A 23,935-nucleotide genomic window follows, 5' to 3' on the forward strand; every position below is an offset into this window, starting at 1 on the left:
TTACCTTAAACGTGAATGGATTAAATGCTCCAACCAAAAGACACAGGCTTGCTGAATGGATACAAAAACAAGACCCATATATATGCTGTCTACAAGGGACCCACTTTAGACCTAGGGACACATACAGACTGAAAGTGAGCGGATGGAAAAAGATATTCCATGCAAATGGAAATCAAAAGAATGCTGGAGTAGCTATACTCATATCAGATAAAATAGACTTTAAAATAAAGAATGTTACAAGAGACAAGGAAGGACACTACATAATGATCAAGGGATCAATCCAAGAAGAAGATATAACAATTATAAATATATATGCACCCAACATAGGAGCACCACAATACATAAGGCAGCTGCTAACAGCTATAAAAGAGGAAATTGACAGTAACACAGTAATAGTGGGGGATTTTAACACCTCACTTACACCAATGGACAGATCATCCAAAATGAAAATAAATAAGGAAACAGAAGCTTTAAATGACACAATAGACCAGATAGATTTAATTGATATTTATAGGACATTCCATCCAAAAACAGCAGATTACACGTTCTTCTCAAGTGCGCATGGAACATTCTCCAGGATAGATCACATCTTGGGTCACAAATCAAGCCTCAGTAAATTTAAGAAAATTGAAATCATATCAAGCATATTTTCTGACCACAACGCTATGAGATTAGAAATGAATTACAGGGAAAAAACATAAAAAACACAAACACATGGAGGCTAAACAATACGTTACTAAATAACCAAGAGATCACTGAAGAAATCAAAGAGGAAATCAAAAAATACCTAGAGACAAATGACAATGAAAACACGACGACCCAAAACCTATGGGATGCAGCAAAAGCATTTCTAAGAGGGAAGCTTATAGCTATACAAGCCTACCTAAAGAAACAAGAAAAATCTCAAGTAAACAATCTAACCTTACACCTAAAGTAACTAGAGAAAGAAGAACAAACAAAACCCAAAGTTAGCAGAAGGAAAGAAATCATAAAGATCAGAGTGGAAATAAATGAAATAGAAACAAAGAAAACAATAACAAAGATCAATAAAACTAAAAGCTGGTTCTTTGAGAAGATAAAGAAAATTGATAAGCCATTTACCAGACTCATCAAGAAAAAGAGGGAGAGGACTCAAATCAATAAAATGAGAAATGAAAAAGGAGAAGTTACAACAGACACCGCAGAAATACAAAGCATCTTAAGAGACTACTACAAGCAACTCTATGCCAATAAAATGGACAACCTGGAAGAAATAGACAAAGTCTTAGAAATGTATAACCTTCCAACACTGAACCAGGAAGAAGCAGAAAATACGAAGAGACCAATCACAAGTAATGAAATTGAAACTGTGATTAAAAATCTTCCAGCAAACAAAAGTCCAGGACCAGATGGCTTCACAGGTGAATTCTATCAAACATTTAGAAAAGAGCTAACACCTATCCTCAAACTCTTCCAAATATTGCAGAGGAAGGAACACTCCCAAACTCATTCTATGAGGCCACCATCACCCTGATACCAAAACCAGACAAAGACACTACAAAAAAAGAAAATTACAGACCAATATCACTGATGAATACAGATGCAAAAATCCTCAACAAAATACTAGAAAACAGAATCCAACAACACATTAGGAGGATCATACACCACGATCATGTGTGATTTATCCCAAGGATGCAAGGATTCTTCAATATACGCAAATCAATGAATGTGATACACCATATTAACAAATTTAAGAATAAAAACCATATGATCATCTCAATAGATGCAGAAAAAAGTTTTGACAAAATTCGACACCCATTTATGATAAAAACTCTCCAGAAAGTGGGCATAGAGGGAACCTACCTCAACATAATAAAGGCCATATATGACAAACCCACAGCAAACATCATTCTCAATGGTGAAAAACTGAAAGCATTTCCTCTAAGATGAGGAACGAGACAAGGATGTCCACTCTCAGCACTATTATTCAACATAGTTCTGGAAGTCCTAGCTACAGCAATCAGAGAAGAAAAAGAAATAAAAGGAATACAAATTGGAAAAGAAGAAGTAAAACTGTTACTGTTTGCAGATGACATGATACTATACATAGAGAATCCTAAAACTGCCACCAGAAAACTGCTAGAGCTAATTAATGAATATGGTAAAGTTGTAGGATACAAAATTAATGCACAGAAATCTCTTGCATTCCTATACACTAATGATGAAAAATCTGAAAGAGAAATTATGGAAACACTCCCATTTACCATTGCAACAAAAAGAATAAAATACCTAGGAATAAACCTACCTAGGGAGACAAAAGACCTGTATGCAGAAAACTATAAGACACTGATGAAAGAAATTAATAATGATACCAACAGATGGAGAGATATACCATGTTCTTGGATTGGAAGAATCAACATTGTGAAAATGACTATATTACCCAAAGCAATCTACAGATTCAATGCAATCCCTATCAAATTACCAATGGCATTTTTTACGGAGCTAGAACAAATCATCTTAAAATTTGTATGGAGACACAAAGGACCCCGAATAGCCAAAGCAGTCTTGAGGGATAAAAACGGAGCTGGAGGAACCAGACTCCCTGACTTCAGACTATACTACAAAGCTACAGTAATCAAGACAATATGGTACTGGCACAAAAGCAGAAACATAGATCAATGGAACAAGATAGAAAGCCCAGAGATAAACCCACGCACCTATGGTCAACTAATCTATGACTAAGGAGGCAAGGATATACAATGGAGAAAAGACAGTCACTTCAATAAGTGGTGCTGGGAAAACTGGACAGGTACATGTGAAAGAATGAAATTAGAACACTCCCTAACACCATACACAAAAATAAACTCAAAATGGATTAGAGACCTAAATGTAAGCCTGGACACTATAAAACTCTTAGAGGAAAACATAGGAAGAACACTCTTTGACATAAATCACAGCAAGATCTTTTTTGATCCACCTCCTAGAGTAATGGAAATAAAAACAAAAATAAACAAATGGGACCTAATGAAACTTCAAAGCTTTTGCGCAGCAAAGGAAACCATAAATAAGACAAAAAGACAACCCTCAGAATGGGAGAAAATATTTGCAAACGAATCAGCAAAGTATTAATCTCCAAAATATATAAACAGCTCATTCAGCTCAATATTAAAGAAACAAACACCCCAATCCAAAAATGGGCAGAAGACCTAAATAGACATTTCTCCAAAGAAGACATACAGATGGCCACGAAGCACATGAAAAGATGCTCAACATCACTAATTATTAGAGAAATGCAAATCAAAACTACAATGAGGTGTCACCTCACACCAGTTAGAATGGGCATCATCAGAAAATCTACAAACAACAAATGCTGGAGAGGGTGTGGAGAAAAGGGAACCCTCTTGCACTGTTGGTGGGAATGTAAATTGATACAGCCACTATGGAGAACCATATGGAGGTTCCTTAAAAAACTACAAATAGAATTACCATATGACCCAGCAATCCCACTACTGGGCATATACCCAGAGAAAACCATAATTCAAAAAGACACATGTACACGAATGTTCATTGCAGCACTATTTACAATAGCCAGGTCATGGAAGCAACCTAAATGCCCATCAACAGACGAATGGATAAAGAAGTTGTGGTACATATATACAATGGAATATTACTCAGCCATAAAAAGGAGACTGTCATACAGAGTGAAGTAAGTCAGAAAGAGAAAAACAAATATCGTATATTAATGCATGTATGTGGAACCTAGAAAAATGGTACAGATGAGTCCATTTGCAGGGCAGAAGTTGAGACACAGATGTAGAGAACAGACATATGGACACCAAGGGGGGAAAACTGCAGTGGGGTGGGGATGGTGGTATGCTGAATTGGGCGATTGGAGTTGACATGTATACACTGATGAGTATAAAATTGATGACTAATAAGAACCTGCAGTATAAAGAAACAAAAAACTAGAACAACTAATACTAAACTTTCATTGGGTTATTGGTATGGAAATATGTTAATATAAATGTTTCAGACATTACATGAAATTTCTAAAAATCTTATATGTTCTGGTATAATGTTATAAGTCATAATCCTAGTTATTACTTTAAAATGTATATCTCAGAAATAACTAATTTTCTTGTCAACTGCATTATTATGAACTTTCATCAAATCTTTAACCGTGGTCATTTTTAAGTCTTTTGTCATTTACAGACAGTTCTGGGTGTACTCTGATGCTTTTACAAATATGTTCCTATAAAAGGGTTTCATCTTCAAGAAATTCATGGAAAAGACTCTGACAAGTACAGGTTTCTGGTAACTGACTGTACTGCTGAACTGAATGAATAAGCATTTTCAGAACTCTAATGAAAAACTGATGAACTCATAAAAGTGCTAACAAAAGATCAAGATGAAAAAAAAATTAATTACATGGGACTGAGTGAACTGATGAGGATGAGTATAATTTTTGTGACTTTCTGTTTGAATTAAAAAAAAATCCCACAAGGACTCAGAGGCAAAGAACATACAAATCAATTTTCACTGCAAAGTAAAGGAGCTGTTACAGTGGAGGATTACTGGACTGAATGTCAATATTATGACATAGTATGAGTGTGTTTCATGTTTGGTAATTGCAATCATTGTTGCTTTTGTTGTGGTCATCCATGTACAATGCTTGGTGTCAGTCTATCTCTTGTAAAAATAAAATACAGTGTGTGTGTGTGAAAAAAAAAGTAAACATAAAACTGAAGAAAACTATTACACGTGAAGATCAAAATGGCATCAGTTGTGGGAGGATAAATGGGAATTTTACTTAAAAAAAAAATAACACCGGAAACCTTAAAATCAATAAAGAAGAAAATAGGGGAAAATCTCATTTACATTGGTCTTGGCAATGATTTTTTGATATGACACCAAAAGTACAGGCACAAAACCAAAAGTAAACAAATGGGACTACATCAAACTAAAAAAACTTTCCTCAAAAAGAAAACACTAAATTTAAAAGTCAGCCCATGATTTGGGAGAAAATAATTGCAAACCATATTTCTCATAAGGGTTTAATATCCAAAATATATAAGGAATTTGCACAACTCAAGAGCAAAATCACAAACAACTTAATTAAAATGGGCAAATGACATGAATAAACATTTTTCTAGAAATGTACAAATGGCCAACAGGTATATAAAAATGTGCTCAACATCACTAATTGTCAGGGAAATGCAAAGCAAAACCACAGTGAGTTATTTCACATGTATTAGGATGTATTAGGATGGCTATTATGAAAAAGAAAAAAGGTAACAGGTGTTGGCAAGAATGTGGAGCAAAGGAACCCTTGTACACTCTTGGTAGGGATGTCAATTCATACAGCAATTCCACAACTGGGTATATTTCCAAGGGAAATAAAAGAATTATGCTGAAGAGGTGTCTGCAGTCTCATGGTCATTGCAGCATTACTCACAGTAGCCAAGATATGGTAACAACCTAAGTGTATATCAATGGATAATAGATTTAAAAAATGTGAAACACACACATATATCTATGGAATATTATTTATGGAATAAATAATACATGGAATATTATTTATTCTCTAAAAATTTAATCCTGCCATTTGCCACAACATGGATATATCAGGAGGACATTATGCTAACTGAAATAATTCAGACAGAGAATGAAAAAAACTGCAAGATTGCACTTATATGTGGAATCTAAAACAGTGGAATTCATAAATATAGAGAGTAGAGTTGTGGTTGCCAGGGGATGGGGAGTGGGAAAAATGAGGATATGTCGGTCAAACGATAAAAAGTTTCAGTTATGTAGGATAAATAACCTCCAGAGATTTAATGTACAGCATGATACTATCATTAATAATACTGTACTGTATAATTGAAATTTTCTGAGTGTAGCTTTTGTTTTCCCACCCCCCACACACAAAATGGTAAGTATGTGAGGTGATGGCTATTTTAATCAACTTGACTGGTAGTAATCATCACAATGTTTACATATCAAAATATCGTGTTATACATCTTACATATATACAATTTTTATAAAAATAATAAAATATTTTAAAAATTTAAGGGAGCGATCAACAGTCATGCAATAATACTTGGAGACTTACATACACTACATTTAAAAATGTATAGAATATCTAAGCAGAATGTCAATAGAAAATAGAGGATTTGAACAACACTATAAACCAATTAGAATGATTTAGAACATTCCATCCCAAAACAGCAGAATATACATTATACTCTAGTGCACATGAAACATTCTCCAGGATAGACCAAATGTTAAGCCACAAAACAATTCTCAATATTTTAAAATGTATTGAAATCATATAAGGTATCTTTAATTACTAAAATGGAATGAAATCAATAACAGAAGGAAAAATAACTATAGCTATCTCAGTTTGCTAACAAACTCACAACATAAAAATGGATAATTTAACACAACAAAACATAAAAGGGGAAGAAGAAAAGCTTGGAACTTGTATAGGTATATGAAGATAAGATGTTGTCGGCATAAAAAGGACAATTTTATCTATGAGAATTTATATGCAAACCTCAGGGTAACCACAAAACATAAACATAGAGCAGAGTCATAGAATATAAAAAAGAGGAAGTTGGGAAAACATCAGAAAACACCAAACTAAAATGGCAGACAGGAACACAAGAAAAAAAAAGTAATGGAGATACAGAAGAGCCAGAAAACAAAAGATAAAATGGCAGAACTAAGTCTGTATGTAGTAATAAATTACCCTAAATGTAAATGCATTAAATTCACCAAAGGACACAGAGTGACTGGATGGATTAAAAACAGGACCCAATAATACACTGCCTATGGAAGACTCATCTCAGCTCTAAAGACAAACATAGACTCAAAGTGAAGGGATGGAAGATGATACTGCAAGTGAATGGCAGCCAAAAGAAATCAGGTGTAGCTATATTCATATCAGACAAAATAGACTACAAGCCAAAAAGGTAACAAGAGACAAAGTTGAATGTCATATAATGATAAAGGGAACAATCCGTCAAGAAGACATAGCATTTATTAATATATATGCACCTAACATAAAAGTACCAAAATATATAAAGCAATTATTAACACCATTAAAGGGAGAAATTGATAGCAACACAATAATAGTAGGGAACTTTAACACTCCACTTACATCAAAAGATAGATCATCCAGACAGAAAGTCAACAAGGAAACCATGGCCTTAAATGGAACATTAGATCAATTGACAATACATATTTATAGAACATTCCATCCAAAAGCAGCAGAATACACATTCTTCTCACGTGTGCAGGGAACATTCTCAAGGATCAATTATATGTTGGGGCACAAAATGTCTCAATAAATTTAAAAAGACTGAAATCATATCAAGCAACTTTTTCAACAACAATGGTATGAAAATAAAAATCAAGTAGAAGAATAAAACTGGAAAAATCACAAATATGTGGATACTAAACAACATGCTACTGGGTTAACAAATAAATCAAAAGAGAAAGTTTTAAAAATATCTGAAGACAATTAAAAATGAAAATATGACATGCCAAAATCTATGAGATGCAGCAAAAGCTGTACTAAGAGGGGTTAATAGCAATACAGGCTTACTGCAAGAAACAAGATAAATATCAAATAAACAATTTAACCTTATACCTAAAAGAAATAGAAAAAAAAAACAAACTAACCCCAGATCAGTAGAAGGAAAGAAATAAAAATCAGAGCAGAAATTAATGAAATAGAAACTGAAAGGATACTAGAAAATATCAATGAAACTTATACCTGATTCTTTTTTTTTTTTAATCTGCTCTCTGGCTTTCTCATACCCTTTACATTAAATATTAAATCTCATAATATTGGGATTTTATTAATTTTTATTGGAGTATGGTTGCTTTACAATGTTGTGTTAGCCTCCACTGCACAACAAAATGAATCAGTCATACACACACAGATATCCCATCACTTTTGGACTTCCTTCTCATTTAGGGTACCACAGTGCATTAGCTAGAGTTCACTGCGCTATACAGTATGTTCCCATCAGTTGTCTATTTTATACGTAGTATCAATAATGTATATGTGTCAATCCCAGTCTCCCAATTCCTCCCTCCCCACCCCTTTCCCCCTTGGTATCCATACATTTGTTTTCTACGTCTATGTCTCTAATTCTGCTTTGCAAATAAGATCATCTATACCATTTTTCTAGATTCCACATATATGCGTTATTATAAGATATTTGCTTTTCTCTTTCTGACTTACTTCAATCTATATGACACTCTCTAGGTCCATCCATGTCTCTACAAATGACCCACTTTCATTCCATTTTATGGCTGAGTAATATTGTATATATTGTCAGTTGTATATATGTACCACGTCTTTATCCATTCCCCTGTTGATGGGCATTTAGGTTGCTTCCATGTCCTGGCTATCGTACATAGTGCTGCTATGAACATAGGGGTGCATGCATATTTTTGAATTATGGTTTTCTCTGGGTATATGTTCAATAGTGGGACTGTTGTTGGATCATATGGTAGTTCCTTTTTAGTTTTTTAAGGAACGTCCATACTGTTTTCAATAGTGGCTGTATCAATTTACATTCCAACCAACAGTGTATGAAGGTTCCCTTTTCTCCACACCCTCTCCAGCATTTATTGCCTGTAGATTTTTTGATGATGGCCATTCTGACCAGTGTGAGGTGATACCTCATTGTGGTTTTGATTTGCATTTCTCTAATAATTAGTGATGCTGAGCATCTTTTCATGTGTTTGTTGGCCATCTATATGTCTTCTCTGGAGAAATGTCTATTTAGGTCTTCTGCCCATTTTTGGATTGGGTTGTTTGTTTTTGTGATATTGAGCTGTATGAGCTGCTTGTATATTTTGGAGATTAATTCTGTGTCAGTTGCTTCATTTACAAATATTTTCTCTCATTCTGAGGGTTGTATTTTTGTCTTGTTTATGGTGTCCTTTGCTGTGCAAAAGTTTTTAAGTTTATTTATGTCTCATTTGTTTATTTTTATTTTAATTTTCATTACTCTAGGAGGTGGGTCAAAAAGATCTTGCCGTGACTTCTGTCAAAGAGTGTTTGGCCTTTGTTTTCCTCTAAGAGTTTTAGAGTGTCTGGTCTTACTTTTAGATCTTTAATCCATTTGGAGTTTATTTTGTGTACGGTGTTAGGGAGTGTTCTAATTTCAATCTTTGACATGTAGCTGTCCAGTTTTCCCAGCACCACTTATTGAAGAGGCTGTCTTTTCTCCATTGCATATTCTTGCCTCTTTTGTCATAGATTAGGTGAGCATAGGTGCGTGGGTTTGCCTCTGGGCTTTCTATCCTGTTCGATTGATCTATATTTCTATTTTTGTGCCAGTACCATACTGACTTGATTCCTGTAGCTTTGTAGTTTAGTCTGAAGTCAGGGAGCCTGATTCCTCCAGCTCCATTTTTCTTTCTCAAGATTGCTTTGCCTCTTCAGGGTCTTTTGTGTTTCCATACAAATTGAAAAAAACTTTGTTCTAGTTCTGTTGAAAATGCCATTTGGTAATTTGACAGGAATTGCATTGAGTCTTTAGATTGCTTTGGGTGGTATAGTCATTTTCACAATACTGATTTTTCCAATCCAAGAACATGGTATATCTCTCCATCTGTTTATGTCATCTTTGATTTCTTTCATCAGTGTTTTATAGTTTTCTGAGTACAGCTCTTTTTCATCCTTACGTAGGTTTATTCCTAGGTATTTTATTCTTTTTGTTGCTATGGTACATGGGATTGTTTCCTTAATTTCTCTTTACCCCCCTTCATTGTTAGTGTATAGGAATGCAAGAGATTTCCGTGTATTTATTTTGTATCCTGCAACTTTACCAAATTCTTTAATTAGCTCTGGTATTTTTCTGGTAACATCTTTCGTATTTTCTATGTATAGTATCATGTAATCTGCAAACAGTGACAGTTTTACTTCTTCTTTTCCGATTTGGATTTATTTCTTTTCTTCTCTGAGTGCCATGGCTAGGACTTCCAAAACTATGTTGAATAATAGTGGCAAGAGTGGACATACTTGTCTCGTTCCTGTTCTTAGAGGAAATGCTTTTGGTTTTTCACCATTGAGAATGATGTTTGCTGTGGGTTTGTCATATATGGCCTTTATTATGTTGAGGTAGGTTCCCTCTATGCCCACTTTCTGGACGGTTTTTATCATAAATGGGTGTTGGATTTTGTCAAAAGCTTTTTCTGCATCTACTGAGATGATCATATGGTTTTTATTCTTTAATTTATTAATATAATGTATCACATTGATTGATTTGCATATATTGAAGAATCCTTGCATCCCTGGAGTAAATCTCACTTGCTCATGGTGTATGAAACTTTTAATATATTGTTGGATTCTGTTTGCTAGTATTTTGTTGAGGATATTTACGTCTATGTGCATCAGTAATATTGGCCTCTAGTTTTCTTTTTTGTGATATCTTTGTCTGATTTTGGCATCAGGGTAATGGTAGCCTCGCAGAATGAGTTTGGGTGTGTTCCATCATCTGCAATTTTTTGCAAGAGTTTGAGAAGGATAGGTGTTAACTCTTCTCTAAATGTTTTATAGAATTCACCTGTGAAGCCATTTGGTCCTGGATTTTGTTTGGTGGAAGATTTTCAATCACAGTTTCAATTTCATTACTTGTGATTGGTCTGTCCATATTTTCTATTTCTTCTTGGTTCAGTCTTGCAACGTTGTGCTTTTCTAAGAATTTGTCCATTTCTTCCAGGTTGTCCATCTTATTGGCATATACTTGCTTGTAGTAATCTTTTATGATACTTTGTATTTCTATGGTGTCAGTTGTAACTTCTCCTTTTTCATGTCTAATCTGATTTGAGTCATCTCCCTTTATTTCTTGATGTGTCTGGTATAAAGTTTATCAATTTTCTTTTTCTCAAAGAACCAGTTTTTAGTTTTATTGATCTTTGCTGTTGTTTTCTTCGTTTCTATTTCATTTATTTCTGCTCTGATCTTTATGATTTCTTTCCTTCTACTAACTTTGGGTTTTGTTTGTTCTATAGCTGATTCTTTGAAAAGGTAAAATTGACAAAGTTTTATCTAGACTGTCTAAAAGAAAGAGAGAAAAGGCTCAAATGAAGAAAATCCGAAATGAAAAATTAGTTACAATTGATACCACAGAAATACAAAAATTGTAATAGATTAGTATGAACAAATGAATACAATAAACTTGCAGGTTATAAAATAAATAATAAAAAAAATCTGCTGTGCTTGTATACAGTAAAAAGAGAAAGAGAAATTAAGGAAACAATCCTATTTTGAACTTGAACATAAAGAATAAATTTAACCAAGGAAGTAAAGAACCTGTACATTGAAAATAATAAGACATTTTTGAAAGAAATTGAAGACACAAAGAAATGGAAAATCTTTTCTATGTTCATGGATTGGAAGAATTAATATTGTTAAAATGTCCATATTACCTAAAGCAACCTCCATATTCAATGTGATCCCTGTGAAAATCCCAATGACATTTTTCACAGAAATAGAATTAAAATTCCTGAAATTTATATGGTATCACAAAAGACCCCAAATAGCCAAAGCAATCCTGAGAACAAAAGGAAAAAGCTAGAGGTATCACACTCCCTGATTTCAAATTATACTTCAAAGATACAATAATGAAAATAGCATGGTATTGGCAGAAAAACAGACACACTGATCAATAGAACAAAATTGAGAGCCCAGAAATAAACCCACGCACTTGTGGTCAATTAATCTATGATAAAGGAGCAAAGAACATACAATGGAGAATGGAAAGTATCTTCAATAAATGGTGTTGGGAAAACTGGACAGTCACATGCAAAATACTGTAAGTAGACCACTATCTTACATCATACAGACAAATTAACGCAAATGAATTAATGGAATGCTTGCTTTCACCATTGCTATTGAACAATTTACTGAAAGTTCTACCCAGACTGGTTAGACAAGTAAAATAAGTAAGTGGCATCTGAATTGGAAAGTAAAGGTAATTTCTATTCTAGATGACATACCTGTATTAGAAAATTTCAAAGAATCCACAAGAAAGGTATTACGACTATTTAACAAATACAACAAAGTTGTAAACTACCACAAGTTCAGCACACAAAAAATCGGGTTTAATATCTGAAATATATAAAGAAATCTTAAAATTCAACAACAAAAAAGAAAACAATTTAAAATAGGCAAAGGGCTTGTATAGACACTTCTCCAAAGAAGATATACAAATAACCAATTAACACTGAATAAATGTTCAACATTCTTAGTTATTAGCAAAATGCAAACCAAAACCAAAATAAGTTTCACACTTACAAAATCTTTTCACACTTAGTAAGATGGCTGTAATTTAAAAGAAAGAAAAAAAAGTGGTCATGGGAACATGGAGACATTGCAATCTTCATATGTTGCTGGTGGGGGTGTAAAAGGATACAGCCTCTATGGAAATGTTTGACCTAGCCATCCACTCCTACGTATAATACTCAGAGGAATTAAAAATAGATACTTGTATATAAATATTCATTGCAGCATTATTCACAGGAATCAAAAGGTAGAACTAACCCAAGTGTCCATCAACAAATAAATGGATAAACAAAATGTATGTGTATATATATACATATATATATATATATATATATATATATATATATATATATATATATATATATATATATATATATATATATATATATAATAGGATATTATTTAACCATAAATGGGAATGAAGTTCTGATACATATATCACCCTTATAAACATGCTAAGTGAAACTAACCAGACTATAAAGGACAAATATTGTATGATTCCACTTTTATGAAGTATCTAGAATAGGAAAATTCATAGAGACAGAAAGTATGTTAGAGCTTACCAGGGGCTGGGGAGAGGGGATAATAGGGTGTTACTGTTGAGTGGTTACAGAGTTTCTGTTTGAGGATGATAAAAAGTTTTGGAGACAGATAGTGGTGAAGGCTGCATAATTGTGTGAATTGTGTAATTAATGTCATTGAATTGTACATAAAAATGGTTAGAATGGCAAATTTTGTGATATATATATATTTTTACTGCAACTAAAAATCTTTAATCTTTCCAAAAAAAAAAAAAGACACAACTACATATCCACTGTAATGCTTAAAATTAATGACTGACAAGGATATAGAGCAACTGGAACTCTCAGACTTGGCTAGTATATGTATAAAATTATAAAAGTACTTTGGAAAACAGTGTGTCAGTGCTTAAAATGTTAAACATACATTTACAATACAACATAGCCATTAAACACCTATACATTTACCCATGAAAAAAATATGACTACATAAATACTTGTACAGAAAAGTTCATAGCATCTTATCCTTAGGGCTTAGGTGTGCTTATACCTAATGAAAACTTGAAACAATATAAATATCCAGTAATGGGAAATGGATAAACAAATTGTGATATATTTATACAATGGGATATTATAAAATCAAAAGGAACAAATTACTGATATCTGCTTCAACATACATAAATTTCAAAAACATAAATGCTCAGTGAAACAAGCCAGACTCAATACTATACTATATATGTATCATTCCATTTATATAAGTTCTAAAACTGGCAAAATTAATCTGTGGTGGAAAAAGATCAGAAAAGGGGCTGGTCAGATGATGGCAGGTAATTGATTATGACTAGACATCAGGGAACTTTCTGAAATTATGGAAATATTGATAGTGTTACAGGTTACACGGGTATATGCATGTGTTGAAAGTCAGGGAGTTATACACTGAAGATCTATGCTTTATAATATATGTAATTATACATTTCTAAAAAGTATATATAACTTGCCATGTCAGGACTATGCAAGCATCAATGAGAAACTCCTTTACTCGCTGTTATGATTAATTTTAACGTGTCAACTTGACTGGGCTAAGGGATGCCCAGATATCTGGTAAAACATTATTTCTGGGTGGATCTTTGTGGGTATTTATGGAAGAGATTAGCATTTGAATTGCTAGACTGAGTAATGAAGATCACCATCATCAATGCTGTTGGGAAACATTCAATCTATTGAGGTCCTGAGTAGAACAATGAGGAAGAGGATGGGCAAATTTGTTCTCTCTGCCTGAGCTGGGACATCCATCTTCTCCCCATCAGACATTGATGCTCTTCATTTTCAGGCCTTAAAACTCGGTCTGTGACTTAAACCTCTGGCTCCCTGGTTCTCTGGTCTTCAGACTCAGACTGAATTATACCACTGGATTTCCTGGGTCTCTGTATTGTAGACAGTAGATTGTGGGACTTCTCGGCCTCTGTAATCACTTTAAACAATTCCTATAATAAATAAATAAATGAATAAATGAATGAATGAATAAATAAATAGATAAACAAATAAATGTCTTATTGGTTTTTTTTTCCTCTGGAGATCTCTGAGTAAAATAGATTTTGGTACAGAGAGTGGTTAAAGAGTAAAATAATTTTAAATATGAGTTTTCTGAAACTGTTCTGGGGTTTCTGGAATTGACTCTCTAATCTGATTAGATTTAAATAAGATAATGAGATAATATATATGAAGCTTTCAAACATTTTTAGAAAACTGACTACCCCTAATGTTTCTAGATAAAGTGGTGAAAGAAAAGAATGAGCTCAGGGACTCAAATTTCAGTTCAAGAGGTGCATAACAACCTAAGATCTTCTATGTGTACCCTGAAGGAGTCCCTTATTTCCTGTAGTCAGAGGGCTGAAATTGTTGAAAATTATGTGCAAAACTTCATCTTGTATTGGCTAAATTAGAGTGTTAGTTGAACTCCCAGCCTTGTCTACTGTTAAAGTGAGGTCATATACTGGGAAATAATAGTATCCTGTAAATTGAGATTGGAATGTGTGGGAAGATCTCATGAAGCTGGAGACATTGAACCTTTAAATCCTGATGAGTTTTTATTGCTAGTGGAAGAGGCCTCCCCATTCCCAGTGGAAGTTGCCTATACAATCTCAGTGGAAGTGACCTCCTGATTCCCAGTGGAAGGGGAATCCCCATCCCCTGTGGTATCGATCTCCCCACCAACAGCAGAATAAGCCTTTCCGCCTCTATCTGAGAGGATTAACTTGGACGGCTTGAGGAAATGACAATGACCTCCTTTGAGATGGTTGCCATGCTGATTTTCCTAAGGATCCACCTCCATCACCCACTTTTGCTTCTAGACTAACAACTAGACACAAGTGCTAACAGGCTCCTGAAAGTGAGATACACATTATGACCCATGAGGAAGTATACTACGCTCCAAAAGAATCACTAATGAAGGTCAGGTGAACAATGGAGTTTTAGTTCAGATCTGTCTAACAATGGGCCCAGTGTGTTCCTGAACTCATCCCCTGATTACTTCCCCAGTTCCAGAATGCATTATTAGAATAGACATACTTAGCAGTTGGCAGAATCCCCACATAGGTTTCCTGATCTGTGGAATGAGGAATATAAAGGTGGAAAGACTAAGTGGAAGCCATTAGAATTGCCTCTAAATGAGAAACTAGTAAATTAAGAGGAATATTTGTGCTCACTTCGGCGGCACATATACTAGAATTGGAGAGATACAGAGAAGATTAGCATGGTCCCTGCGCAAGGATGACACACAGATTCATGAAGCATTCCATATTAAAAAAATAAAAAAGAGGAATACTGCATTCTTGGAAGGACTGCAAAGATTAGTGCCACTATCAAGGACTTAATATGTGCAGGAGTAGTGATTCCTAGCACATGCCCATTCAACTCTCCTATTTGGCCTGTGCAGAAGACAGATCTTGAAGAATGTTAGTGGATTATCATAAGCTTAAGCAGGTGGTGACGCCAATTGAAGCTCATGTACCAGATGTGGTTTCATTGTTTGAGCAAGTTAACATAATCCTTGATACTTGGTGTGTATCTATTGATCTAATAAATGATTTTTTCCTCCATTCTTGTCCATATGGTCCTCCAGAAGTAGTTTGCTTTCAACTAGTAAGGCCAGCAATACACCTTCATTGTCCTACCTGAGACGGTATGACGACTCTCCATCCCTATGTCATAATTTTGTTCACAGGGACCTTGTTCACCTTTTCCTGCCACAAAATATCACACTAATCCATTACATTGATGACATTATGCTGATTGGACCTAGTGATCAAGAAGTAGCAACTTCTCTATATTCATTAGTAAGACATTTGCATGTTAGAGGGTGAGAAATAAATCCAACTAAAATTCAGGGGCCTTCTACTTCAGTGAAATTTCTAGGGGTCAAGTCAAGATATTCCTTCTAACATGAATTGTCTAACATGAATTATTGTTGCATCTGAACCTTCTACAACCAAGAAAGACGTCATGGGACTTCTTGGCCTCTATAATCACATGAGATAATTCTTACAATGAATGAAGGAATGAATGAATGAATCTTATTGGTTTTGTTTCTCTGGAGAACCCTGACTATACACTAATACATCAGAATTCACATGGTGCATATGCACCCCTCTAACACTTTAATGATACTTATCACATTCCTTTTACGTTGTTTTGTACAGTTTTATACACACCTTATTAGTCTGAAGGCTACTTGAAGGATAAAAGACTATGTGTTATTCATCATGATATTCCAACATACCCTCTAGAAAAATGTCTTGCACATTTTGTTTCATTCTATGAATAAATGAAAGATAAAGTAACCAAGTACTAATCAAAGTAACTACAGCAGAAAGCCTGATTTGTGAGAAACACATATGTATGTAGTTTTCTTTGGGAATAATTTGGAAGATGTCTTTAAAAACGAGGCTATATTCTTTATGTTATGAATACTTAATGAAGGATGGATGTGGAAAATAAGTGAAGGAAAGAAAACATGAATTCTTTTCATTTTCAAAAGCCCTGAATATAGTTTAAGCAGTCATGAGTAAATCCAGAAACAGAATTAATTAGTTCAGGAAAATAATGAGCCAATTTATTGATAATTTTTCTCTACCTTTATAAAAAAGATTTTGTCCAAACAATGGACAATATAGATCTTTTACATCTCATTCTCAGGGTTTGAGCCTGTTCGGATACAGACTAAAAGAGATAAACGGAAGACCATTTTACACCTATATTTACTAGTTTAGCCTTTGATTCTGTGTTCTTTCCTTTTAAATTCACGCTCTCAAAATCTTGCCCATCCCCACCCCACACCTTAACTCTCTTATCTCCACAGATAAATCATAATCCAGAGGTCTTTCCTTACATAGTTAATCAGCCGCAATATTAATTCTTCTTCACAATGCTCCTTAACATTCATTTCTAAAAATTATTAGCTTACAAATTTCTGTGTGAATTTCTGTTGCAACCATTCAGCTAGAATCCTTTGTTCCAGTCTCTGACATTTTTACCACATCATTCAAGACTGTCTGGTGGAATTCTGGAGGTATGCAAGCTTGAATACTCATTTTGACTTCATCTCTCTTCAATCTCCTTTTCTGAAGAAGCCGGGAGTCAGAGTTAGCAAGCTGGCAGAGCCAGGGCATGGATACAGTAGAAGTGGTGGGTTCTCCAGGGATGTCAAAGAGAAAAGAAGACCCATAGTCCAATGGAGCAAAGGAGACAAAGCACAAGTGAGATCTTGTTTGATGATGAAGGAGGTATTTTAAATCAGATTATTTAATGAGTGAAACTGGGACACTTTTCATATTTTTGCTCAAAACAAATGATCTCCTATCTCGCTGAGAATAAATTCCAAATGCTTTACAGTGGTCCATAAGATTTGTACATGGATCTGGCCCTTGACAAACTCTCTGATCTCGTCTCCTCTCATTCTCCTCCTTGCTCACTTCCAATCTGGCCACACTAGGCTGCTATCACAAACCTCCTAGCACATTATATCTGAAGGCATCAGCAACATGGTTTGCACCCTCACTTTATTCAGGTGTTTACTCAAATGTTGTCTGTTCTGAGAGGACTTCTCTATCCATATATATAGAATAGCATGCCCAAGACACCATTCTGTCACTTTACTTACCCTGCTTTACCTTTTTTCAAAGCAATCATCACAGCCTGACGTATGTATAAAGTGTGTTGGGAGGAAGAAGATGGGAATCTATCTCCACCCAGCATGATGTAAGCTGTAAGCACTATGAGAGCAAGGATTTTGTTTCTGGCTATTTTCCTCTCCTAAAACAGTGTCATGACCATTGTGTGGTCCTGTCTCTGATTTAGTGTAAGAATATGAGAGAAATCTGATATCACCAAGGAACAATATAAGACCTGATTCTAGACTGGTGGTCCAAGGAGAAGGGGATGACTGTCTGCCTCTTCCCAATAGAATGAATGTAAGTTTCAAGAGAATAGAGACTTTGGCAGTTTTGTTCACTGCTTGGTCAAGGTTGAGCCTCCCTCTGACTCAAAGCAACCAGGTATGATATCAATATTATCATGGAATAGTCTGAAACTTGGTTCTAGTCGAGGAGTCCAGAAATTTAGGGGGTAAAGGCATAGTTGGTGAACACAGAATTCTACATTGATCTTTTTTTCTGTCTTCCTCCCACTGAAACATAGTTTCATATTTTGCTCACTGCTGTACACTTAACCTCTAAAACAGAGGTAGAACTAGAGTGAAACTTTGCTATGTCTGAATAAAAAGTTGTGAGATATTTCCAAATCACGATGAGACAATATAAGGCCTAAAGGCCAGGGATATAAATGTGGTGGTGGCTGTCTTCCTCTTCCCATTAGGATATATGCTCTAAGAGAGCAGGGATTTTGTTTAGACTGTTTACTGTTCTATCTCCAGGTTTTAGGCCAGGGCTGAGCCTCTCTCTCTTACTGTATGTTAAAAGCCCAATGTCATCACGGAATAATATAATTCTTGGTTCAGGACTTGGGGCCTAGTGAGAGAGCAAGGACTAGGGGGCATTATCATATACCTAAAATTTATATACAGTTGTATTTTTTGTTGTTGTCTAAAGACAAACTACACAGTTTGTCATATAGTACATATTCATTCCTCTAACACTTTAATGATATTTATCACACTTTTTTTATGTTCTTATGTAACATTTTATACCCACCTTATATCTTTGTTATTGGACTGAAGGTTACTTGAAAGATAAAAGACCATGTGTTAAAGAAAGATTTTGTTTTGTCCACTGCTATGTCTCAAACTCTTAAAACAGGGCCAGTACCAGGGTTGCCCATTTCCTCCTTGGAGCCGGACAGGTGGAGACAAAGAGGTGGCTGTTGGCTTTGGGCTACGGGAATCTTCATGCACTCGTAGAGCCTGCTGCAGTTGTTCCAGTATCGTTTGTTGAAAAGACTCTCTTTCCATCGTTAAATTGCTTTTGCACCTTGATAAAAATCAGTCAGCTGGGGAGACCTTCAAGATGGCGGAGGAGTAAGACATGGAGATAAACTTCCTCCCCACAAATACATCAGAAATACATCTACATGTGGAACAACTACTACAGAACACCAACAGAATGCTGGAAAAAGACCTCAGACTTCCCAAAAGGCAAAAACCCCCCACGTACTTGGCCGTGTGGAAAACAGGGTCTTGGTGCTCTGGCCAGGTATCAGGCTTGTGCCTCTGAAGTGGGAGAGCCAATTTCAGGACATTTGTCTAAAGGAAACGCCCAGGCTCCATGTACTTTCAAATGGTGAAAGCTCTCCCAGAGATCTCCATCTCAATGCTAAGACCCAGCCCCACTCAACGACGAGCAAGCTACAGTGCTGGACACCTATGCCAAACAAGTAGCAAGACAGGAACACAACCCCACCCATTAACAGAGAGGGGGCCTAAAATCACAATAAGGTCACAGACACCACAAAACACACCACCAGATGTGGTCCTGCCCACTAGACAGACAAGATCCAGTCTCATCTACCAGAAGACAAGCACCAGTCCCCTCCACCAGGAAGCCTACACAATGAACTGAAAGAAGCTTAGCCACTGGAGGCACACACCAAAAACAACGGGAACTATGAACCTGCAGCCTGCGAGAAGGAGACCCCAAAAACAGTAAGTTAAGCAAAATGAGAAGACAGAGAAACACACAGCAGATGAAGGAGCAAGGTAAAAACCACCAGAAAAAACAAATCAAGAGGAAATCAGCAGTCTACCTGAAAAAGAATTCAGAGTAATGAGAGTAGAAATGATCCAAAATCTTGTAAATAGAATGGAGAAAATACAAGAAACGTTTAACAAGGACCTAGAAGAACTAAAGAGCAAACAAACAATGATGAACAACAAAAAAATGAAATTAAAGATTCTCTAGAAGAGATCAATAGCAGAAAAACTGAGGCAGAAGAACAGATAAGTGACCTGGAAGATAAAATAGTGGAAATAACCACTACAGAGAAGAATAAAGAAAAAAGAATGAAAAGAATTAAGGACAGTCTCAGAGACCTCTGGGACAACATTAAACACACCAACATTAGAATTATGGGGGCCCCAGAAGAAGAAGAGAAAAAGAAAGGGTCTGAGAAAATATTTGAAGAGATTATAGTTGAAAACTTCCCTAATATGGGAAAGGAAATAATCAAGTCCAGGAAGCACACAGAGTCCAATACAGAATACATCCAAGGATGCTTGGTGTCAGTCTATTTATCTCTTGTAAAAATAAAATACAGTGTGTGTGTATGAAGAAAAAAGAAACAAAAAAAGAATACATCCAAGGAGAAACACGCCAAGACACATATTAATCAAACTATCAAAAATTAAATACAAAGAAGAAATATTAAGAGCAGCAATGGAAAAGCAACAAATAACATACAAGGGAATCCCAGTGTCATTAACAGCTGATCTCTCAGCAGAAACTCTGCAAGCCAGGAGGGAGTGGCAGACATATTTAAAGTGATGAAAGGGAAAAGCCTACAACCAAGATTACTCTACCAAGCAAAGATCTCATCCAGAGTCGATGGAGAAATTAAAATCTTTAAAGACCAGCAAGAGCGAAGAGAACTCAGCACCACCAAACCAGCTTTACAACAAATGCTAAAGGAACTTCTCTAGTCAGGAGACACAAGAAAAGGAAAAGACCTACAATAACAAACCCAAAACAATTAAGAAAATGGTAATAGGAACAAACATATGGATAACTACCTTAAATGTAAATGGATTAAATGATCCAAACAAAAGACATAGGATGAATAGATACAAAAACAAGACCCATATATATGCTGTCTACATGAGACCCACTTCAGACCTAGGGACACATACAGACTGAAAGTGAAGGGATGGAAAAAGATATTCCATGCAAATGGAAATCAAAAGAAAGCTGGAGTAGCAATTCTCATATCAGACAAAATAGACTTTAAAATAAAGACTATTACAAGAGACAAATAAGGACACTACATAATGACCAAGGGAAAAATCCAAGAAGAAGATATAACAACTGTAAATATTTATGCACCCAACATAGGAACACCCCAATACATAACGCAAATGCTAACAGCCATGAAAGGGGAAATTGACAGTAACACAATCATAGTAGGGGACTCTAAAACCTCACTTTCAACAATGGACAGTTCATCCAAAATGAAAGTAAATAAGGAAACACAAGCTTTAAGTGATACATCAAAACAGATAGACTTAATTGATATTTATAGGACATCCCATCCAAAAACAACAAAATACACTTTCTTCTCAAGTGCTCATGGAACATTCTCCAGGGTAGATCATATCTTGGGTCACAAATCAAGCATTGGTAAATTTAAGAAATTTGAAATTGTATCAAGTATCTTTTCCCACAACAATGCCTTGAAATTAGATATCAGTTACAGGAAAAAAATCTGTAAAAAATACAAACACATGGAGGCTAACAATACACTACTTAATAACCAAGAGATCACTGAACAAATCAATGAGGAAAACAAAAAATACCATGAAACAAATGACAATAAAAACACGATAACCCAAAACCTATCAGATGCAGCAAAAGCAGTTCTAAGAGGGAAGATTATAGCAATACACTCCTACCTCAAGAAACAAGAAACGTCTCAAATAAACAACCTAACCTTACACTTGTACCAATTAGAGAAAGAAGAAAAAAAAAAACCCAAAGTTAGCAGAAGAAAAGAAATCATAAAGATCAGGTCAGAAATAAATGAAAAAGAAATGAAGGAAACAATAGCAAAGATCAATAAAACTGAAAGCTGGTTCTTTGAGAAGATTAAAAAAATTCCTAAACCATTAGCCAGACTCATCAAGAACAAAAGAGAGAAGACTCAAATTAATAGAATTAGAAATGAAAAAGGAGAAGTAACAACTGACACTCCAGAAATACAAAGGATCATGAGAGATTAGTACAAGCAACTATATGCCAATAGAATGGACAACCTGGAAGAAATCGACAAATTCTTAGAAAAGCACAACCTTTTGGGACTGAATAAGGAAGAAATAGAAAATACAAACAGACCAATCACAAGCACTGAAATTGAGACTGTGATTAGAAATATTCCAACAAACCAAAGCCCAGGACCAGATGGCTTCACAGGTGAATTCTATCAAACATTGAGAGACGAGCTAACAGCTATCCTTCTCAAACTCTTCCAAAATATAGCAGAGGGAGGAACACTCCCAAATTCATTCTACGAGGCCACCATCACTCTGATACCAAAGCCAGACAAAGATGTCACAAAGAAAGAAAACTACAGGCCAATATCACTGATGAACATACATGCAAAAATCCTCAACAAAACACTAGCAAACAGAATCCTACAGCACATTAAAAGGATCATACACTATGATCAAGTGGGGTTTATCCCAGGAATGCAAGACTTCTTCAATATATGCAAATCAATCAACGTAATACACCATATTAACAAATTGAAGGAGAAAAAACATATGATCATCTCAATCTATGCAGAAAAAGCTTTTGGCAAAATTCAAGACTCATTTATGATAAAAACCCTCCAGAAAGCAGGCATAGAGGGAACTTATCTCAACATAATAAAGGACATATATGACAAACCCAGTCAACATCGTTCTCAATGGTGAAAAAGTAAAACCATTTCCTCTAAGACCAGGAACAAGACAAAGTGGTCCACTCTCACCACTATTATTCAACATAGTTTTGGAAGTTTTAGCCACAGCAATCAGAGAAGAAAAAGAAATAAAAGTAATCAAAATCAGAAAAGAAGAAGTAAAGCTGTCACTGTTTGCAGACGACATGATACTATACATAGAGAATCCTAAAGTTGCTACCAGAAAACTACTAGAATTAATCACTGAATTTGGTAAAGTGGCAGGATACAAAATCAATGCACAGAAATCTCTTGCATTCCTATACACTAAGGATAAAAAATCTGAAAGAGAATTTAAGGAAATACTCCCACTTACCATTGCAACGAAAAGAATAAAATATCTAGGAATAAACCTACCTAAGGAGACAAAAGACCTGTATGCAGAAAACTATAAGACACTGATGAAAGAAATTAAAGACGATAAAAACAGATGGAGAGGTATACCATGTTCTTGGATTGGAAGAATCAACATTGTGAAAATAATTATATTACCCAAAGCAATCTATAGATTCAATGCAATCCCCATCAAACTACCAATGGCATTTTTCACAGAACTAGAACAAAAAATTTCACAATTTGTATGGAAACACAAAAGACTCTGAGTAGCCAAAGCAATCTTGAGAACGAAAAACGGAGCTGGAAGAATCAGGCTCCCAGACTTCAGACTATACTACAAAGCTGCAGTAATTAAGACAGTATGGAACTGGCACAAATACGGAAATATAGATCAATGGAACAGGATAGAAAGCCCAGAGATAAACTCACGCACATATTGTCACCTTATTTTTGATAAAAGACGCAAGAACATACCATGGAGAAAAGACAGCCTGTTTGATAAGTGGTGCTGGGAAAACTGGACAGCTACATGTAAAAGAATGAACTTAGAACACTGCCTAACACCATACACAAAAATAAACTGAAGTTGGATTAAAGGCCTAAATGTAAGGTGAGACAGTATAAAACTCTTACA

At 35.2% G+C, this 23,935-nt stretch overlaps 1 long non-coding RNA gene and 1 other non-coding gene across 2 annotated transcripts in view; one reads left to right on the forward strand and one right to left on the reverse strand.

Moving 5' to 3' along the window:
- Nucleotides 1–13,533: 13,533 nt before the first annotated feature.
- The window catches only part of LOC137756967 (uncharacterized), a 237,953-nt gene continuing 227,551 nt past the window's right edge, over nt 13,534–23,935 (reverse strand). Inside the window, exon 3 of the long non-coding RNA XR_011072281.1 lies at nt 13,534–14,291. This is a non-coding gene — a long non-coding RNA (uncharacterized lncRNA). The remainder of the gene's footprint in view (nt 14,292–23,935) is intronic.
- LOC137757584 (U6 spliceosomal RNA) lies at nt 15,505–15,611 on the forward strand. The gene has a single exon (XR_011072422.1). It is a non-coding gene; the product is annotated as a U6 spliceosomal RNA (small nuclear RNA).

This window comes from Eschrichtius robustus, chromosome X (assembly GCF_028021215.1).
Source record: "Eschrichtius robustus isolate mEscRob2 chromosome X, mEscRob2.pri, whole genome shotgun sequence".
NCBI classification, from domain to species: Eukaryota; Metazoa; Chordata; class Mammalia; order Artiodactyla; family Eschrichtiidae; genus Eschrichtius; species Eschrichtius robustus.